Source organism: Chrysemys picta, chromosome 12 (assembly GCF_011386835.1).
Source record: "Chrysemys picta bellii isolate R12L10 chromosome 12, ASM1138683v2, whole genome shotgun sequence".
NCBI classification, from domain to species: Eukaryota; Metazoa; Chordata; order Testudines; family Emydidae; genus Chrysemys; species Chrysemys picta.
Window position 1 is genome coordinate 40,543,639 of NC_088802.1, and position 6,000 is coordinate 40,549,638.

Here is a 6,000-nt window from a genome sequence, read left to right on the forward strand (position 1 = left end):
AGATGCTGTGGCAGCCCAGGCTCGCAGCCTGAGGGGAGTGGGTGGGGGGAGGGAGGGATGAGGCAGCAAAGGATACCGAGCTGCCCGGCCTGCCTCACGGCGTGGAGAGTCACAGTTCTCCGCAGAGACCCCCCATATCCTCTCCCTCATGCAGGCTCTGTGAATACAGCCCCTGCCTAAGGAGACTGCAGTGCGTGCTGGGTGTGCAGGAGCCAACCCGTTCTTACCTGCTGTCCCGGTGGTGCCCCAAATTTTCAGGTGCCCTACACAGCTGCGTAGGCTGCGTATGCCTAAGTATGGCCCTGAATACACCCAGCTCTTTCTCTTCCACTGTCACTTCCAACTGATAAGTCCCCAGCTTATAGCAAAAATTCTTGTGTTAGACCCTAAATGCATGACCTTGCACTTTGCACTATTAAATATCATCCCATTTCTATTACTATCCTATGTAAATGTCAAAATCAGCCACATCCATATTTTATTTTCTCTGCTACCTTCAACTGCATCATTTTGATTCTTCCTAACTTTCCACTGTAAACAGCTGAGGTCTGACACTCCAGAGGATGTCGTCTCTCCTCATCCCCGGAGCCCTGCGCTTGCAGAGAGCTGAATATCAATCTTACTTAGGAATACTAGGCACTATTTCGTTTTCTCTAGATGAAATTAGCAGCAGCCATTCCACTCCACTGCCCATTTCAACGCAGTCCAGATGGAGGGAGGGAGATGAACAGCTTTTGGGTTTGGAGAGAAAAGGAGCCCGTGAGCAATTGCAAAAAATAGCAAGAAGCACACCTCAAAGTGTCCCGTGTTTGGGTTCAGCGCAACTAACGAGCCTCAGGGTTTTACAGAATCCCACAATTAATATTCATAATTCAGCTATTATCGTCCTCTCACGGATGGGTAAACTGAGGCACCAAACTGTCAAACATCTTCCACAAAGGTACACTGCAGCTGGGAGGTGTAATTCCCAGTGCGGGCAGACGTGCACAGGTTAGCTCTGATTGAGCTAGCATGCTCAAAATAGCAGCCTGGCCCAGGTGAACAAGGTCTGAGGTACGTACTCCAATGGCTAGCCTGAGCCGCCATCAATACTGCTATTTTTAGTGTGCCAGATCAAGCCAAGCTGGTGCACGTACGTCTACCTGAGCGAGAAATCGCACCTCCCAACTGCCGTGTAGATGTATCCCCAGATACATAGTGAGCCAGTGGATAAGAACTCAGGAGCTCTGAATTATGAGTCCCATGCATGTGTTTCTGGACTACAAGGCTTTTGGATTTTGGCCTGGAGAGTTTCTCTGGAAATCTCCCAAGAACAGCTTCTCTCGCAAGGCATTTTTGCAGATCCTGGCTGAGAAAGAAGTTTCAAATTCTGATCACACTGACACTGTGGAGTAACTCCATTTACTTCAACGAGAGCAAAATTTGGCCTCCTATCCGAACAATTCAGAACCTTAAAGCTCATTTTTAATCTGATTCTACAGACAGGATGGTAATTGGGAGCAGTGGGGAAACCATTTGATTCGCTGGTTCATCCTCTGGTTTGGCAGAGAGCATCAGTTAAATGCCTGCTTACTTCTATTTTGTGAGAACAACATAAACCACTTAAATACACATACCAGACAGACTGATCTGCAAGTGTTTACTAACTTAATGTTTGATTTATTGGAGCATCTTTATCTTTCCTGAGTATCTTACAATGCCATTTATTATTTAGTGGTAAATTAAGAGTCGAGGGGCTATGCTTTTCAACAACAGACATTAATATCCCAACACTCCTTCTACTGTATATAGCTATAATTTACAGAATTAAATCACTCAGATACGGCTATGAGGTAGTAAGTTTTCTCCTTTTCCTTTGTTACCTTGTAATTACTGCTGCATAAGGAGAAATGAAATATGGACTTGCAGGAGAGATGCTCAAGTCAATGAAAGATAGTTTTAAATTACAAGTCCAGTTTTGGTGGCTCTCATAAAATTTCTTTTTCTTCAGATTAGAAAATTTCTTTTTCTTCAGTCACTCTCTCAAACACATAATTTATCTAATTTGTCTGCAATCTCATACTGAAGGCCTGTGGGTTTTAATCTTACTGCCTCTGTGTTCTACAAGTGTAGTTTGGAATAGCTAGGGTAGAAAGCTAGCAGACCCTAAGAGCAGCGCTCTGATCTCTCATGAAATATTTGAGGATACGAATCGTTTAGCACAATCTTATCTAATACAATGACAAAACTTTTGCCCTTCAGAAGCACTTTTATTCCTGTGGCTCACAGATCATCTCCAGCAGGGGAGGACTGGATCAGAGGCCGGGAAATCACCCCAACCTTTCCTTCAGTTCTCTGATGGAATTTAAATGAAGGGCCCCTTCAAGTGCCCTGCAGCACATCACTGCATGGGTCACATTTGGCCTATCCATACAAGTCTCTAGGCCTCACTTGGCTTTGCTAGAACGTCTGTTATTACACATGCTAGCAAGTGCGGAGTCTCGCTCAATGCCAGGGCTCGACAGTGCTATGTGAACAGTGTTATTTTGTTCCACTGAGCACGTCGGGTGAAATGGACTCCTACGCAGAGGGACCAGCACGTGGCCTGTGCAGCGCTTAAGTCTCATTTCAACTGGTTAAACTAGAAATTGAACTCCAGATCTCATAGCTGCTCATCCCCCACAGAGGCAAAAACAAATGAGAGGAAGCATGGATTGCCATTCTGGACAATTTTGGCCTAAATAGCTGAGCCACTTCATCACTCTGTGCCTCAGTTTCTCTGTGTACAGCAGGGATGGTACTTACCTGCCTCCTAGCAGGTATTGTGAAGCTGAGTTGGTTCATGTTAGTAAAGCGCTTTGACGACATACACTGCTCTAGGAGTGGTAAGTATTATTATTACTACTAAACTACTTTGACAAGATCTGCTCACACTTACACCCGTGCCAACCTAGTGCGTGCAAGACAGTTACACAAGGGTAGCAGATTGGTTTGATAGTCAGCTGGCCTACTGGTCAGCCAATGGCGCCACAATTCTTTTTCAGTCTGCTCATCCTAGAGGGTCCCTTCAGGGTCATATACAGTGGACCGGAGTCTCTCCTGCATATATCCTTTCTTCTCCCCTTGAGGCTCTGCCATGACAGAGAGGAAGGTGGGGGAGCAGAGTATGGAGACCCAGGTCCTCCCACTCCACCGGGTCCCAGCCTACGGCCCTAAAGGGAGACTTCACTGGTCCACCCCAAATTACACATCACTGGGTCTCTTCTTACTGGGCGGTGGCTCCTCTGCTTGGGGCGTGGTCACAGTCTTAGTACCATCAGTTTAGTCTGCAAGGCAGACAACGTTCCATTCTTGGGGGGCCTCGCATGGGTTCTCAACTCCAAAAGGGTGTGTGATGGGGGCAGGATATGGACCACCGCTCCCAGAGTAACCTTACCAATACTGCAGTCACTCTACCCACAGATCCAGGCAGCAGCCTTGCTTCCTGGTGCAACCCGTAATGCCTTTCCCTTGGGCTCCTTGCCCTTTTAAACAGTTCCTCCACTTGGAGCATGCCCTGCGGCTGCTCAGGAGTGAGGCCTCCCTGCCCCAATAGTGCCCCGTGCCTCACGCTGGTTTAGCATCGTGACAAGCGTAAAAAAAAAAAAAAGAATGTGGCCTCTGTGTTCCGGCTCTGTGGGAAGATTCTGTGTTCTATGGCAGGAGGTGCTCAGACACTACCGTATTTAATGTAGCACACATGCCTTCATAGAGAGATGTTATACCACACTCTTTGGAACAAAGCTGCTCTAACTCGTATCACATCTCTGCAATAATGACCATATTTTATGCATTTGTCTGGTGCCTTTTGGCAACGGACGAGACAAAGTGCATACACGCAGAGGCCCTGATCCTTGGGACTGGCCAATGGGGGCAGGGGCAACAGCATTTCACCCAAAGTTGCATTTCCCCCAGTCCTGGGGCCAGCTTGCGGCTGATTTGGCCCCTGGAATAACTCTGGGAAGCCTCAGTTCTGCTCTAAATTATGCTGGCTAGTAATGGCACCCCGGAGGTCATTACACAGGGGGGGATTGCTGGAGCACTTCCTTGCTCTGACCATGCCACCTCCTGAGCCACCCACCCAACATGCTCCCTGCACGGGCTCTACACCATTCAGGGGTTCCTCTGCAATAGATTAGCACAAAACAGCCTTATCAGGGGGCCTGTTATAGTCCATTGTATATAAATGTAAAAGATTGACTGCCACCACCATAGAAATGCGAGCACTTCTGGGGTGAAACATGACCTTTCTAACAACACACAGCAACGCTCCAATACACAATGTGAATAACTCATACAGCTGACACTGAAGCATCACATTACATATGCAGCTCGATAGTCTTTGCTTTCATTTAAACAATTTACTGTAATTACTTAGGATTCTTGATGGCCAGAGTGACGTTAATGCTAGGCTGAGTTATGTGCAGTCCTTTGATTTCTCAGATAAGTTTTGGGGTTGGTGTCCCTTATCAAACCAGATAAAATGGAGGAACAATAAAGCAAAGAAGCTTTCACTAAGTTGTGCTTTCATCCTCCCCTCTTCCCAGAGTGCAGTAATCTCCACATCGAACATTGTTAAAACATTTTTTTTCTTTTGGTAAAGGAAAACAAGTCGATTAAAAATAAAATGTAACGTGACAGCCTTTGGGTTCCACAAGCTCCGTTTATCAGAGTTCAAAGGAAAGGGGGAGAGAAAGCCTTGATGCTTTAGATCAAGGCATATTTGAGCTTTGAAGATTATATCAGTTATGGATGAATTAGAACACAAATACAATCATTAGCACTGAGAATTATTGCAATACCTGTGGAAATGGAGGAAGATTGCCTGCATGCTGACAAAACACACCAAGTGCAAGAAGCCATTTTTGATATTTACATAGGGCCTACATTGTAGTCATTCAGCACCTCAAACAGCTCCTCAATTCTTCCTAGGCAGGGTGTAGTTTGGAAGACACACAGGCATGCTCCAATAACGGCATCCTCAGCTCTGTGGAGACCCTTTGTGCCAAACCATGTTTACTTTCCAAACACTGTGTTCACATAATTGCTGGCAGTGTGAATGTGTCACATTTGAACTACACTGCAGGTTGGAATTGGGTTTATCATTGGAAAACACTCAGTCATTTGCATTTATTATTAAACTTCAACACGCCCTCGGAGTCAGTGCCCAGAAAGGGATATGGATGGTATAACACTGAGACCCCCACTCGCTGGAATCCTGCACTAAACCTAAAGATGAATGTGTTGTGAAGCTGGAGATAAGATAAAAGAACAAAATTCCACCACAAGAGTTTAGGAAGACATCTTAAGCTTATCTTTTTGTGTTTCTGTCAACTGCAGATTGCAGGCTTTTTTTTTTTTTTTTTTAGTTCCAGCAGCAAATTAAAAAGGAAGAGGGTATGAAAAATGCAGCCTGTATGTAAAACATGAGACTCGGATAAATACCATGGATACATTATCTCATTAAAAAGTATTTAACTTGAAGGTTTAAACATGTGTGGGTTTTACGATTCTAGCATTTGACTGCAATAAAGAATGGCAATACGTTTGCCAATTACCGCTGATTCTTGCATCCTTGTCCAACTGTTTCCCCTTTTGTTCGCCTGAAATGTTTGTGCAGAGCCACTTAGCTTCGCCTTCCCTCTATATTTAATTTGCTTGAAAATCAGCCTCGTAGATCAGGAGTCTTTAAATCAACATAGCATTAACGGGATGTATTGGCATGCAAAGCACCTGGGAGCCATTTAGCTTGGCACGGCAAAAATTCATTGAACCCACAGGGTAGGACTTGACCACCAGGTGCTGTTTGGGGCTGTTCTCCTCATCCCATGAATAGTCTGGTTTAATCACTGAAAGGTAGCCCCCGATGAGGGGTTAGAGCAGAGAATGGGGTGGAGTGAAACCAGCTGTTTTGGGTTGATGGGGCTGTGGTGAACCCAGTTCTTTTTGGAGTTTTTAGGTTTACATGAATGCAAGTAAAAC